At 45.8% G+C, this 16,192-nt stretch overlaps 1 protein-coding gene across 9 annotated transcripts in view; it reads right to left on the bottom strand.

Moving 5' to 3' along the window:
* Window positions 1-16,192, bottom strand: part of SLC4A11 (solute carrier family 4 member 11) — a 218,647-nt gene that overhangs the window by 50,088 nt on the left and 152,367 nt on the right. The window lies entirely within an intron of this gene.

Raw genomic sequence — 16,192 nt, 5'->3', positions numbered from 1 at the left:
CTGCCCATGTTTCTCCCAGTTTCTCATTTTTCCAGCTTTAAGTTCAGTTTTCCACCTCAGTTTGAGATCTTTTTTTAAAAAGAGTGAAAATTCACCAGCATGTGAATTTCTCCTGGGTTTTTTCGAATGGAATTCCCCCTAATGCAGTGCATTTTCATGCAAACTATTCGGCTGGAGAAGCGAACTGCAAAATTCAGCAATGTGCAATTTTCAAAGGATGCCTGTGTTTTGGGTTCATTATTTCAGGGAAATATAAATTAGGTGGGTTCGCCCTTACAAGTGAATGGAATGGTATTTCTCTCCCATTCCTGTGAAAAGATCAAACCACTCTGGTGCTAGTTGACCTTCATAGGTCACCTGTTCTTTTCTGAGCTCAATTAAAGTTGCTGGTTCTATCATGAAGGTCTTCCTTCTCCTGTTGCCCATTCATCCTTGCAATTTCAGCTCAACACCTGAGATCTTACTCTACCCTGTTCCCTGGTTGGCTGAAGTGCATTGACAAATTGCTTCCCCACAATAATAATGCAAAACATTCTCTGTACCTTCCTGCAGAATCAGCCGATTTGTCTATAACGATTTGTCAAGATCACACATGCAAAAATACAGTTTATGTGCTAGTGAAAGAACGAGCAAGAACTGGGATTGGCTACAGCTCCACGCTAGGTGACAAATAAGTACTACATAAAATGGCTTGTATAAACTCATTTGAAAGCTTGGAGGCATCGATGCGTCCATGCAGGTGGAAAAACCTTCTATGACATCCCTCCATTGAGCTAAACAAACAGAACTTGAATATGATTTGCTCCAAGAAGCTAATTTCAATTCCCCGGAGTCGTTCATGTGCTTAGATTTAATTGCCCTCACACCCTCTTGTGCAAATTCGTATTTATTGCAATGGAATGCTCCAGATAAATAGGCTGTTCAGTTTTCTAGGACTATTTGGGTGTTAAGTCATCTAGCTTCGCAGATCATTTTACTCTCATACATATTCATCAGCAGAGCCGGCAAGTGAACCGAGAGGTGAGGAGCTAATCTACTATTTGCAATTTGGCATTTTGTTCTGTGTGTTCAGCGAGCAACCCTTTTCAACCTTAAACGTTAAAATTCTGGAAGCTTGAGAGAGGCGGAGGGAATAAAAAGGAAAGATTTTTATACTAGTTTTATGATTGTGTTTAAGCATACCTCACTTGCTTTACGTTTGACTCAACGAGGGGCCCTTCCACATGTCCTTTCCCCTGTGCACTCACGTTGGGGTGTATGGGGTGTCAAGGCAGGGGCAGTACATCTGGTGGGAGACATGTCATGCTCCTTCTGGAGTAGTGTGTCCACCTTTGGTCCTCACCCTGCACTCAGCTCTCATCTGGGACTCCTGGAAGCTGTCAACACATGACAGCGGCCACACCCCGCGAACGGCTTCAACTGGCTGGCTAAACCAGGTGAGGGTAGCCAATGGGTCTCAAACCCTCCGTGAGTTAGGGGCTTCCCCTGCCTGTAAAGACAGGCTCTGACAGATGGAGCGGACAAGACCAAGAGTGGGTCCAATGGTCAAGAAGGTTGTTTCTGCACATGCTGTAGAGGGAAGTGAGAGGCAGGTGGGACTCGTACACCTGGGAAGGTAGCCCAGCTAGGAAAAGGAAAACTCTCACCCTAAAGCTCTGCTGCCTTGCAGGATATCACCGGGAGAAGAAAGGGCTAAGGAGGAAACCCTACAGAACTCTGGAGTAGAGTCCCTAAGGCTGTTGGATGATGCCTTTGTGGGATGTAATCCATGGGTACAGTCAAGTGCAACATTTCCCTAGCACGGGCGCAAGCAGGGGGACACCCAGTCAGTGTAACTTCCTGTTCCACTGGTCTAGAGCTTCCTCTCCCTGCATGTGATCTGGGAGATGGGCATTGCTCTGGCCGACTCCATAAAAGAGCCAAGTCATGCAACCATTTTCTCAGTTCGTCTAGTTTTGTCTCTTGGTCATTCTTGATTCTTGCTGTCTTGATACTACTGTTGTTGTTTTATCCCTTGCTGCCATGCTGCTCTCCTGCAGCCATTTTGTTCTATTAATTTATTTTTGCTGTCTGCTGGCTCTCAGCCAGCAGCACGTGAGTCGAGTCTCCCTATAAGACAAACTCAAAATGTTTCTTGATGTAACTACCAAGTAAAGCCTGCCTTTCAGGGATCAAATTGTGAACTGAAATGTGAGTAAGCGTTCTGTTACTTTACTCCGACAGACTCTGGTGTCTTTTATTCTTTTGAGAGGGATTAAAGGAGACACCAGGAAATAATCTTAACTAAGAGATTCGAACGAATCTGCAAACTAGCTTCCAGCTATATTGAGAGGAATCTGCTCTGCTACATCACTTCACTAGCGTGAGTGAAGGAAGGATAATACAGTGGTGCCTCGACTTACGAACTTAATCCGTTCCGAAGGCACCTCCGTAGGTCGAAAAATTCGTAAGTCGAAAAGTGCCATTGGAAACGTGATTTCCCATAGAAATGCATTGGAAACGGAAAAATTCGTAAGTCGAAGCAACCCCATCTAAAAATTCGTAAGTCGAAAAAACCCTATCTAAAACCGCTGCGGTTTCCGTTCGGATGTCGAGAAATTCGTAAGGGTGCGGCCATTTGCCCCATTCGTAAGTTGAAAAATTTGGTTGTCGAGTCGTTCGTAAGTCGAGGTACCACTGTACTTATTCAGTATATCCTTTCCTACTATCCTTAATATTCCCACAGCCTTGTCTGCCTCTTTCCGGCAACTCCTGCAGCCCAGCTGGTACCAAACATCTTGCTCTGCTTTCCTTTGGACCCCCGAGCGTCTTGTTGTCTGCTCAGCCCAGGATGTCCAGACACACTGCCCCAGGGAGGTCACTTTGGCGAATTTGTCTTGAGGTTGCGTAAGACGAGTCTGCACAGTATTTCCTCAGCAAATCTGAAGGCCCCAAGTGGCCTGAGGCGAGCTGCAGAGTAGACCCCTCCCCAAGAGGCAGGCATTACCAAACAGAACAGTGGCTCCCCATTAAAATATAGTCTCTAAGGCACAGGTGAAGCCCTCCAATTCCCATGGACTGGGACAACGATGGGAGTTGCAATTCAGCAGCGTCCGGAGGACTACAGCTTCCTCAACCCCTGATTTAAAGGCTCTGAATGTGGTCCACTAGGAAACCAGTGGTGAAGAAGAAGAAGAAGGAGAAGGAGAAGGAGAAGGAGAAGGAGAAGGAGAAGAAGAAGAAGAAGAAGAAGAAGAAGAAGAAGAAGAAGAAGAAGAAGAAGAAGAGGAGGAGGAGGGAGAAGAAGAGGAAGAGGAAGAGGAGGAGGAAGAAGAAGAAGAAGAAGAAGAAGAAGAAGAAGAAGAAGAAGAAGAAGAAGAAGAAGAAGAAGAAGAAGAAGAAGAAGAGGAGGAGGAGGAGGAGGAGGAGGAGGGAGAAGAAGAGGAAGAGGAAGAGGAAGAGGAAGAGGAAGAAGAAGAAGAAGAAGAAGAAGAAGAAGAAGAAGAAGAAGAAGAAGAAGAAGAAAGACTCCCATCACTTTTATTCTTTGCAACATCCTTAACAATCTCACCGCCATAAACTCTTTCCGCATGTTAACAAGAAGACTTGGCTGGGACAAATCATAGGGCCCTTGGCTTGACCTCCAAAAATTTCCCATGACAATGTGACAAGCACCTGACGGTGATTATCTTGTCAACCATCTTGGCCCAATCAAACCACACCGAAGGGAAGCCTGGAGATCTTCTCGGCAGACAGCTGCCTCAAGACACTCAATGCATCTCCTGGTTGTGAGGCAAAATCAAAAGTCAAGGGTGTGTGTCTATTTTTAAGGCTGATGAGAGAAAGGGGAAATGTGTGTGTGTGTGTAAAAAAACCAGCAACCGACAGCTGACCTGAGTGTTTATGCCATGACAGTTTATAAACTCACAAGATCTCTGTGACTAAAGCAATCTCACCAGTGCTGGGAATAAATACTTCAATTATATTATTAGTTCCACCCTGATTTTAAACGGGGGGCGGGGGGGGTGTCCAGTTTTTAGAATGGCATCGTTAGAAGACAATATATAACTAAGGGGGTTCCAACTAGGAAAAATAATTACCTTTGCCATGGCAATGAAGCTGAAATGCATCGCCCCCAGCCCCCAGTGGTAATGAACAATGGTTTGATTACATACCAAGGCGCTACCTGGAATCATGAGTATGAATGCTAAATAATAATAATAATAATAATAATAATAATAATAATAATAATAACCACTGTTCATGTTTGCTGTTCTTTCTGCTTCTCAGGGTGGCAGACACGGAGGGCTACCTAACTGTATCCTTACAAGAACCTTGTTCTGTACATCAACATTGATGACTGCATTGTAAGAAGTAATGGGACTGCCTGGTCAATTCCCAGTTCCGCAAAGATTCCTAAAGGAAAAATCCTTTAAAGAGGACTTACAAGCCAGTCCAATGGCTGGACTGCTGGCCTGAATCTTCAGAAAGGGATACCAGCCCTTTAAACTTGTAAAAACATTGAATACAACTGGCGACAGCCTGCAGCAGTTAGCCTAGGGGACTCCTTGCCACTGCACACTCTGAATGCAATGGAGCGAGTCCCCCGGGGAGCAACCCATCCCTCTTAGGGAGAATTGTATAAGAGGCAAAAAAAAAAGTATTTACCTGGGTTCTGCAGGTTCTGGAGTGGACCCGCAATAATTTATAATTTTTAAATATTTTTATTATTTATGCCCGCCCATCTGGCTGGGTTTCCCTGATCCGATTTGGGTCTTGATTCACCTGGATTGGATGAGGGGAGTCTGCTTTTGGAATCCGAGATTGGCAGATTCTTCCCCCACCCCTAATTGTAGGTCGGGATCTCTGTTTGTTGGCTCTGGCATCGTCTGGTCAGAGTTCTCGTCTGGGAAGTTCTCGTCTGGTCAGAGGTTAAAGCCAAGACTCCTTTGATCAGATGAATCATGTTTAAAATATGAAGAGGAAGGATCTTTGGCAGAAGTACGTTAGCCAAAGTCACCCATGCAAGCTCCATGGCAGACTTGGGATTTGAACCCAGGTCCGCCTGGTCTAAATCAAGAACTGCGCAATACCCCATGCTGGTTCTTAATTTATCTGTCTAAATACCACATTGATACCCTGCCTTTCCGTGCATTGCACTCTGCAAAAAAAAAAAAAAACACCCAGAAACAGCAATGAAAAAATAGGTGCAAATCACAACAGGAGCCAATAAAAACCAGTTGCAGGATTGAATAAAAGAGGACAGCTGTAAAACAGAGGTCAAGTTGAAGTCCTATTAAAACACAGCAACAAAAAACAAACCTGATTAGACAGGCCAAAGAATTGTCTAAATAAAAATGCCTCTATGTGCTGGCAGGAGGAGAGAGGTGGCTCCCTGTGACTTAACAGAATCCTGGGGCAGCCACTGAAAAGGCCCTTCTTTCGATTTCTGCCAAACACACTTCAGATGTTGACAGGATTGAGAGAAAGGCGTGTCTGGAAGATTTCGGAGCACAGGCAGGCCCAAATGAGAGAAGAGCAGCTTATTGGTCACGCTCCGCTTTTTGGAGTTCTGCCATCAATGATTGAATCTACGGACTGCTGGTGATGCTGGTTTAACAGAACAGAGCGATTTATGGTGGCGCTGGTAGGCTCAGAGCTTTGGCAGGGGGAACACAGACTTTTACTAGCTCTTTTTCAGATGACCAAGCTAGCCAGGATATCGCTGAAAGGGCTGGGCTAGGAGGCTCAGTGGATTGGGACAAGGGATGCAGGTGCTGAAAAAAAAATATATTATGGGCAAGAACAGGGAAACAACATCCGAAAACAAAGTATCCACAACTACTGCTAGAGCCAAAAGCCCCAAACAGTGTGCAGTTTTCGTGGTCGGCTTTTTACAGCAGACAACAATCCCCAACAATGACGCAGTGACGTCATTCATTGTCCTGCCAAAAAGTCAACCGAACACATGGCAACAAAGGGGAACACCGCATACCTGAACCACAAAAAAAACTTCCTCATGCCGAGAGTAAAAAACAACAACCGCAGACTGAAACCATATTGTGTCGGACCTGATCCAAGCGAGGCCTGGTCCAGAGTCCGTGACCCAGGGAGGTATTTTGCTCTATTTCTGTATGCACACACAGGCCAGGTCAAAGCAAGTTATTTTCCACTTAGCAGGGGGGGGGGGCGACCCAAGAATGGTTCTCTGCATTTATGTGATGCTGCTGCAGAATTACATACCCTCCCAACATTTTGGGAGGACAAATCGGGAGCAGCACCCCACCACCACCCCACTGCCATCGTGCGCCCACTCATGGCCGCACACCTGCTCCAATGCCCACCTGTCCAGTGACTTCCTCCCCCCCCATCTTCGCCTGCTTTCTCTTCTGCCACTGCGGCCAAAGTGCCTTCCTGGAAGGTGACCGTGAAAACGGCGTGCCAACGGCGAGGTGGTTTTGCGCGCCAAAGCGATCCGAGAAGATGCTCTAGTGCTCGACAGGCTCAGGTATGATCCTGCTGAATCACACGAGGGTCAAATGAAAAGATTCCAAGAGCTCTGGCCAGGTAAAGGAATAATTTTTAGAAAGTTTTAAGTTGATAATAATAAAACAAATTCCAGTAGCAATCCAGTTTTTCGAAATCCAGGACAAGGCCCTGTGTCGGTTTATTCTTCATCAGCTCTACTTTCATAGTTTCTCAGAAAAACATGAATGGTATGCTTTGACCTTGAAACTATGAAACTAGAGCTGATGAAGAATAAACCGACACAGGGCCTTGTCCTGGATTTCTAAAAACTGGATTGCTACTGGAATTTGTTTTATTATTATCAACTTAAAACTTTCTAAAAATTATTCCTTTACCTGGCCAGAGCTCTTGGAATCTTTTCATTTGATTTTCTCAACTCTCCAAGGACTCCAATTTATTTGTGAATCACACGAGGGTGGCAGTCTTAAACGGGGCATTCTGGGATGCAGAATGCCAGGATCCGGGTCGTCCCCGCTCAAATTGGGACGGTTGCTGGGTATGGAATTATGGAACATGCAGTGATAAAATATTGCACGCAGTGAAGGATTAATTTACAGAACTCGCTGCCACAAGATGTAGGGGGGACCAGGACTTTAGATGGCTCTGAAAGGGGAGCAGAAAGACCCACAGAGGGCAAGGCCATCAACGAAAGCTAAGTAGATCCTCCAGATCAAGCATCCCCAAACTTGGCCCTCCAGATGTTTTGGGACTACAATTCCCATCATCCCTGACCACTGGTCCTGTTAGCTAGGGATGATGGGAGTTGCAGTCCCAAAATATCTGGAGGGCCAAGTTTGGGGATGCTTGCTCCAGATGCAAAGGCAGTACAGCTGCAAATACAAAATGCCGAGGGCATGCAATGTGATAGGGCTGCCCTCCTAGAAGCACTTTGTTGGCTACTGTTTGAAACGGGGAATTGGACTAAAGGGACTTTTGCTCTGCTTCATCAGAATTCTTCTTATGCAGTCCTGTTCTGGAGACCAAGAGGGTTCCTAGGCACGTAAAGAGTGAGAATTGATATGCTGAGCAAACTGCACAAGGTTCAGCAACGTTTGGCCTGGATGTGGCCGAAAGGCAACAAAGTGGAAGTGGACTCCTGTCGGTCAGAGTCAGCGTGACTAATGGTCAGGGATGCTGGGATTTGTAGTCCAAAAACATCTGGAAGACCACAGGCTCTCTATCACTGCCTCAACGCAAAGTTCTGCATGCTTAGTTTGGCAGGGCAGGACAGAGACGAGAAAAGAAAAAAGGAAGATATTCAGAAACCTCAGCAAATTATGCGCCATTAGATTTGTATACTGCCCTCCATCCGTACATCTCAGGGCAGTTCGCAACATAAAAATAAAAGATAAAATCAGAAAAATAAAAGATAAAATCAGAAAATAAGCTACTGCTTAAACAAAACCTTTAAGGGTGGGGGTAAAAAACTAAAAGAAAATCAGTAACACTTGGCTGCGTAATTCGAAGGCACAACTTCTAATTAATTGTGGCACTTTAGGCGCCTTAGATGTAAAATGCATGTTCCTTTTTAAAATACTGCATGATAATGAGCTGGATTCGCCACGGTAATTCAGGCCCCAGGAGACCAAAAGAAAAGTGGCCTCAAGTCCAGGGAGAAAATTACTTTTAAATCACTTGCAGAAATAATTCAGTGCGTCCTCAGCACATCCCAAGGCTCGGGGGTGGGAAAATGTGTCATATGAAGACGAATTGTTCGCATTAAGGGAACTGAGTGGCCACTTGCCAGCTTCAGATCTTTCTGCTCCGCAAATGTGCTGAGGCCGCTGCCTCGGACGACTCCGATACTTGTTCCGAAAAGGGGAAACCTGTTGCCTGTTTGTGTGTCGTTGATCATTCCGGATTCCCGCGAGGACGGCTTCATTTGCAGATTAGAGGAATAATCCAATGTACGGCATCATTGCCCGCGTTTCAGTCGAAGGCTATTTTTGCCTCCCCGCTCAGCCGCTATGTGGCTTTATTGAATTAGGAGGAAGATTTTGCTGCCCTTCAAATGCCTAATAACTGTGACAGAGGGAGGCAGCTCTGTTCATCACACCAGTTGGCTTTGGGAAGGGTTTTCTGTTATAATAATACTGATAATAAAGCAGACAAGCGGATTCCGGACTGTCGCCTATTACAGGGCAAAGCTCTAGGTGGGGTGCTAAGGTTCTCAGTACCTCAACTTTGCAAATCTGGTCTCCAGCCAGCAGCAGTGAATATTGCAGGAGTGAGGCTCTCCACTCTGCATAAGCTAGCTGCCCCCAACCTGGTCCCATCCAGGTGCTTTAGACTACAACTCCCAACAGCCCCAGCCAGGACCGGTGAGGAATCATGAACAGTGCCATCCTAAAACAAACATACAAAAAAAGTGGGGAGAATCCAGCTGATCACTCACCAAGGAGTTACAATTGTGTTTCTCAAACTTGGGTCTCTACCTGTTGTTGGACTACAACTCCCATCATCCATAGCTAACAGGGCCAGTGGTCAGGGATGATGGGAGTTGTAGTCCAACAATAGCTGGGGACCTAAGTTTGAGAAACACTGAGTTACAGCCACAACTGGTTGTTGCTTATAAAGCTGCCATCCCTCTTGCTCAGATTTGTGATTTGGTACAAATACCGGAGACAAATTAAAAGTTCAAGGGGACAAACAGTTGAGGGACCTGGGAATGTTTAGCCAGAAGAAGACTGAAAGGTGATACGATTGCCATCTTCAACTACCTGGAGGGCTGTCCTATGTGAAGATGGAGCAATCTTGTTTTCTACTGCTCCAGATGGGAAGACCTGAACCAATGGATTCAAATCACAATTAAGGAGATTCTGGCTTTCTGATGGGAAGAGCTGTTTGACAAAGGAATGGACAACCTCAGAAGTGGTGGACCTTCAGTGGGAGGTTTGCAAACAGAGGTTGGATGGCCATCTGTCAGGGATGCTTTAGCTGTGATTTCTGCATTGATCTTTGGGTGCCTCTTCCAGCCCTACAATTCTAGGATTCTGTACATTATAGCCAAAAGGAAGCTCATGTTGGAGCTCTACAAAACCAGCCCTTTAAACTCGGCTGATTGAAGGACACAGAGCTAAATCTTGCCTCTTTGCATGCACACACTAGAACTATGGAAGGCACTGCATTGAGCCGCATGAAATGGAAGTCCATCAAGGTATCTGAAGACGTGTGCATGCACATGAAAGCTCATACCAACGACAAACTTAGTTGGTCTCTAAGGTGCTGCTGGAAAGAATTTTTTTATTTTGTTTCGACTCAATAGCCCCCTAACACTCTGAGCAAGCAGGTTTGTGCGGAGCCCCAATGAGCTCTGCAGATAAGCCCCCAGGAGCTGTCAAGATGACAACTGCCGCCCTCTGAGCTCAATAAGTCTCCAAGTACCGGAGATGGAAATTCCTCCATGCATGGAGGCAGAAAATATCACACCCATCAAATTGTGACACCTGAAGGTGGGTGGGAAAATGCCTCTGCGGATGCAGTTATGCTCAGACTGGTACCCAGGGAACACCGGGAATTGCAACTTGGGGGGGGGGAGAGGGGAAAACAGGTAAGCACTCTTAATGAATTACACAACCCAGGATTCTTTGGGGACAGCCATGACTATTTAAAGTGCCATGATACCGCTTTAAATGTATAATGCAAGTGGGGCCGTAATCAAGAGAAACACGTGTTAAATATATTTAAATATGGGAGGACAGGCTCCAGCGGATTGAGTGGAGGAGACAAATCGTGGGTCCAACGGTCAAGAAGACCGTTTCTGCCCGTGCTGCAACCCACTTCTCAAAATTGTTGGGACTTTTTGCAATAACGAGGGTCAAGGGGAAAGTGCGTGATAACACAATTTCATCTAACCTCCCCGCAAACAAGGCAACGCTAACGCTGAAGCGATAGCCAACGACGTCTTCCACTCTCCGAAGCAAACAAATCAGGATGAATGCTCAACACACACAGCATGTGCCACTTCACAGAGAAAAATTAAACTGTGATTTCTTGGACAATTTCCCGCACAGTGCATCTTAATGCCATATTTCGGGGGAATATTCTGAAAGAACATTGACTGTACATTTCAAGCAGAGAGCAATGACAGAGAAGGAGAGAGGGCAAAGTTGAAGTCATCTATATTGGCAAGACAGCTTTTGCAGATACTATCAAGACTGTTCTCTGAAGAAATCTGTGCCAGCTGCAGTATTTCACAGATGGGCTTAGGAAGAAAAGCTTTGGGGCAAAGATGATTTTGTGTTTGTGTGTGTATCAGCTGCTGGTGGTGCAAGGATCAGACTTTAATGAATTCCCTTTTGGGTGGCTTTGATTTTTCACGCCACAAGAGAAGACATCCTATCCTCATTTACATGTTCTAATCAATTAATACCACCCTCTCACTAGGCCCTGTGTTGGCCTCTTTTGGTCTCCAGCTGCCCGTTGTCGACAGCAGAGGTGATAACAAAACGCGTTTTCAAACAGAGCAGATCAGCGTCCGAAGTGTCGCCCACAGAAGAGCAACGAGGGCTGATGCGTTTGTGCTAATGCCCACGGTTGGGACGCAACACATTCGAGACACTTCCGGCCGCAAGGTCTTCAAAATAGAAGCGAGTTTTTGTTTCATCTGACAAGCTGCAAGTGCCTTAACATCTTTGCTGCTTATACCCTGTATTTACAATGTGTGTTTTAATATATATAAATACACACATATATAAAGGCACAATAACACATTGTCCAAAACTAAACTACACAAAACTCACTGTGCTATTTAAAGCTTTTCTAAAACGTGGACAGTGGGGGAAGGATATGGGGGAAATAGTTTCTTAAGAGTCATCCCTGCAATTAATATATCCGCCGCTGTCCAGCAAAAGTACATGTAGTTACTCTGATTAAAATAAGGCATACAAAAGCTCTCTCTCTCTCTCTCTCTCTCTCTCTCTCTCTCTCTCTCTCTCTCTCTCTGTGTGTGTGTGTGTGTGTGTAGAAATCTTACCACCATACTAGCAGAAATATTTGGATATAAACCAGTTTCTTGGGCTCTGGTTACTATAGGGCAGCCTTCCTCAGCCCAGTGCCCCCCAGACGTGTTGGACTACCAACATTTTGGGAGCTGTAGTCCAAAATGTCTAGAGGCTGCCTAAGGCTGCCACGGAAGGATGCATGACTCAGATGCTCTGTGTTACTCACTCCTCGCGGCTGCCTGCCTTCCGAAGAACGGAACATCTGAATTGACGGCAGGTTGCCGCATGCATTTAATTAACCAGAACCTTTGCTCCCTAAGAAATTCTCCCACATCGAAATATGGCAAGAGAGCAGAAACGCAGAGAGGTGCATTGTGAATCTCACCAGCAAACGCCTCCTGGGGGAGAGAACTTTATATGAGGACGGTTGCCTTGTAGTAGGGATTGGGGGGGCCTTTTGGGTCTTCTTCTGGGGGCCATGCTCAAGTGGTGGGCAGAGGCAGAAGTGGGCCGAAAAACAAATGCAGATCTCCCCTTTGTGCAGTAGGCTAGTTGCCACGCAATCCACTCAAACCTCCATCCAAGGAAGCGAGATGCATTATCAGGAGACATTTCAGCTAAGGAAAAAATACTCAAGGTGGGTGCAAAACTGAGCACGTCAGGCATGTTGCTGGGAATGGGGTGAAGTCTGGAGAGAGTCCTGAGGGCCAGACAAATAGATCTGGGGGGCCACATCTGGCCTCAGGACCTGGAATTTGCTACCAAGGAGTGTGGTGGAGTCTCCTTCTTTGGAGATCTTTAAGCGGAGGCTTGACAGGCATATGTCAAGAATGCTTTGATGGTGTTTCCTGCTAGGCAGGGGGTTGGACTGGATGGCCCTTGTGGTCTCTTCCAACTCTATGATTCTATGATTCTAGGTTCCCCAGGCCTGCCATATAACATTGTTGTAACATCGCCGTCAAGCGCTCATGTTTTTCTACCTAGCCAAGACTTTCAGGACTGAAATTTTTTAATGCTTATTCCTAGCGTGGGAATCTTCCCTTCCAAAGACTTGACATAAACATAATTAGATGTCTGAGAGATAAGAATTGTGGGTAAACAGCTGCACTGGTTGGAACATTCTAGGAGAGGTGTGTGGGTGTTTGGGATTGCTGTTTTTCAGGCAAAATGTACCTGCTCACCTGTGATTCTTAGTGCCTGATTGAAAACAACCTCTATTAACACATGGGAAGGGTCTCATCATGAGTTTACGCAAAGGGAGACCTTGGTGGGCGGCCTAAAAGGTTCTCCATCCTCAAAGCAGAGATTTCACACATCACGCCAGAGTGTTTACCGATAGCACATGTCCTGGTCTCTCTCCCCCCCCCTTTCATATTGTTAATACATCTTAAAAACATTCTTCTCTCTCTTATTCAATAGTGCCATTGTACACATCACACTGATAATGTTCAGCGTCAAAGAAAATTGCAAAGCTCATAATGAGAAACTAATGAAGCTGAATCTTTTAACGGTCTTAAGACACAAATCTGCAGACGAAGCTATACGACAACTAATAAAATATCACTCTGTCTAAAAACCCAATTCATTTTTCTGCTTTGCGACCATCTTAAACCACACTGACAAGACTCTACTGCAATACCTTCAGTAGAAATTCTATCATGTCAATGGGATAACCCCGTCAACAATTTAGATGTTTTGTTCTGCAGCAATTACATATACCCCTACATAGGGTGTGTTGCAGTAATCCAGACTTGAGGTCACCCATGAAATTTAAAGCCAGCTGGATAGCTCAGCTGGTTAGAGCATGGTGCTGATAATGCCGAGGTTGCAGGTTCAATTCCCGTGAGGGGAATCCTGATTCTATGATTCAAGGCCACCGTGCCCAACATCTAGAGCAGCGTTTCTAAAACTTGGGTCCCCAGCTGTTGTTGGACTAAAACTCCCATAATCCCCAGTCAGCACACTGGGGATCATGGGAGTTGTAGTCCAAAACATCTACAGTGCTACCTCAGTTTTTGAGTGTCTCGGAAGCCGTACGTTTCGGTTTCTGAACGCCAAAAACCTGGAAGTAATTGCTTCCGTTTCCGAACGCGCCTCAGAAGTCGAACGGCTCCTGTTGCGTGTTTTTCTTTTGTTGATTGACAGAGCGCAGCCCGCTCTGTAGTTTATAAACAGCTCCGATTCTTCATTCTAAATTTTCTTGTTAATGATGGATTGTTTCATGTAATGTGAGTGCTGTCGACCCTGCCCTGTGATCTCTTGCAATGAAGGGTGGGCTGCAAATTTGCTTAATAATAATTCTATCACATACAAACATCCTTTCTGCTGCTCTCCTCCGACTCAAAACCCTAAGAATCTCAGCCCAGCCCATCTTTCCTGGAAAAGGCAAGCGAGCTCAGATTCTATTAGAAACAAATTGACCTAGACACACTCTTTGTCCTCACAATAGAGCATTCAGGGGGATCAACCAGCCAAATTTTTTAAAATGACTTTTCTTTTTCTCCAAGGGGGGGGAAAAACCTACGTCTGTAAGAGCTTGAAAGGTCAGAGTTTTTATTAACTCGAACGTGCTTTAAAAAGACATATATTTACAAAGCCTGTGTCATTTCAACCTCAAGGAAAGGATGCACAAAGCAAATTTAAAAGGTGCTCAGGGAATAATTAATTCCTCCAGCATTAAACAACATCACACAAATTATACATTTACAGTTAAATGTGCCTCATTTCCTTTCCCAGTCACCAAAACGTGAACAACTTTTAGCTGCCGAAAATCAGTGAATGGAAAATTGTTAAGAATGGTGCTCCTGTGTGGGTTCTGGTTTTGTTTTGGTTTTTTTGCTTAACCATCAGGAAGAGACTATTTATTTATTTTTTGCTTTTATTGCATTAAGGCTACCCTGGTTAAAGGAACCTCGTACTCAGTTGGCAAGGTAATTCTCCCAATGAGATGGCCTTGCAAACACAAGATCCTCCCTTCTACAAAGGCCAGCCATTGGTCCACCTAGCAGAGCATCATTCGGAGCAGAGGTTTTCAAAGGGTTGTTTGTGAGCGCCACTCAGTTGCGGAAAAAGTCAAGACAGTAGACTGACTTGGCCATGGACTCAATCCCTGATCATAACAACCAAAGCTGATAAAATTAGTGCCAGATTTATGAAGCAGGCTGGCAAGGCCAATGATGTCCGCAATGAGCGGGTGCAGCCTGCTAATTCTTTTCCCAAAATAACTCCCCTTTTAAAGGGAAAAAAGTGGGCCTTTCTTAGCCGGTTGGCTGAGGGCCCACAGTTTCCTTTAAACGGCATTGGTTTTGATAAAAGAAAAGAATATGCAAGTTTGGCAAGTGGTCTGCCAAGACCCCCAGCAATTTTTAAAAGGTTTGCTTTAACTGTGAAGTTTGAGGGTTGCTGTTCTATGCAGATGAGCAATAGCTCTCCAGGGTTTCGGAAAGGATTTTTCCCCAGCCTTGTCTAGAGACGTTGGGATATCGAATGCAGGTGCTCTTCTGCCAAGTTATGGCCCTTTTCCAACACAGCTTATCAGGCAGAAATGTTCCAGGCTTTTGTCCCACTTTCCTTTCCTTTATGGGACGCGGGTGGCCCTGTGGGTTAAACCACAGAGCCTAGGGCTTGCCGATCAGAAGGTCGGCGGTTCGAATCCCCGTGACGGGGTGAGCTCCCGTTGCTCAGTCCCTGCTCCTGCCAACCTAGCAGTTCGAAAGCACGTCAAAGAGCAAGTAGATAAATAGGTACCGCTACAGCAGGAAGGTAAACGGCGTTTCCGTGCGCTGCTCTGGTTTCGCCAGAAGCGGCTTTGTCATGTTGGCCACATAACCTGGAAGCTGTACGCCGGCTCCCTCGGCCAATAATGCGAGATGAGCGCCACAACCCCAGAGTCGGTCACAATTGGACCTAATGGTCAGGGGTCCCTTTACCTTTCTTTATGGTGGGGTGGCATAACCTCCCCAGGTGTAAGAGGGAGAGTAAAGCCAGCAGTCGGTGGCGCCTTTGGGGACTGGTAGCTTGGAAGACAGGAACAGCCAACAAACTAGCTCCCTTGGTAGAGCACGAGACCCTTAATCTCAGGGTCGTGCGTTCGAGTCCCACGTTGGGCAAAAAGATTCCTGCATTGCAGGGGGTTGACCCTGGTGACCCCGCATGGTTGCCTCGCAGTTCTAGGGTTCTGTGAATTCTGAGGCTTAAGGAGCAGGAACGTGATAGGAAGTGCAACCCCCTGGATTGCTTATGAGAAGGGCAGGTTGTTGGGGCAGTGCCCCATTTCTCCAAACAAACCAGGCCCCACTGGCTCAATTTCTATAGAGGGGTTATCCCAGCAGTTAGGGGGCATGGTGTTAAGTTATGGGAGATAAAAAACAGCCCAGTATACCTGAAGGAGCATCTCCACGCCCATCATTCAGCCCGGACACTGAAGTCCACTTCCGAGGGCTTTCTGGCGGTTCCCTCCCTGCGAGAAGTGAGGTTGCAGGGAACCAGGCAGAGGGCCTTTTTGGTAGTGGCACCCACCCTGTGGAACGCCCTCCCATCAGATGTCAAGGAAATAAACAACTACCTGACTTTTAGAAGGCATCTGAAGGCAGCCCCATCTAGGGAAGTTTTTAATGTTTGAAGTTTTATTCTCTTTTTAATGTTCCGTTGAAAGCCGCCAAGAGTGGCTAGGGAGACCCAGCCAGATTTTTTTTTGGGGGGGGGGGTAGAAATAATAAAGTATTAGTATTGGTATTATAAAG

The sequence above is a fragment of the Zootoca vivipara genome, chromosome 9 (genome assembly GCF_963506605.1).
Source record: "Zootoca vivipara chromosome 9, rZooViv1.1, whole genome shotgun sequence".
NCBI classification, from domain to species: domain Eukaryota; kingdom Metazoa; phylum Chordata; class Lepidosauria; order Squamata; family Lacertidae; genus Zootoca; species Zootoca vivipara.
The sequence above is the reverse complement of the archived record's forward strand: the minus strand, read 5'-3'. Positions and strand labels throughout refer to the sequence as shown.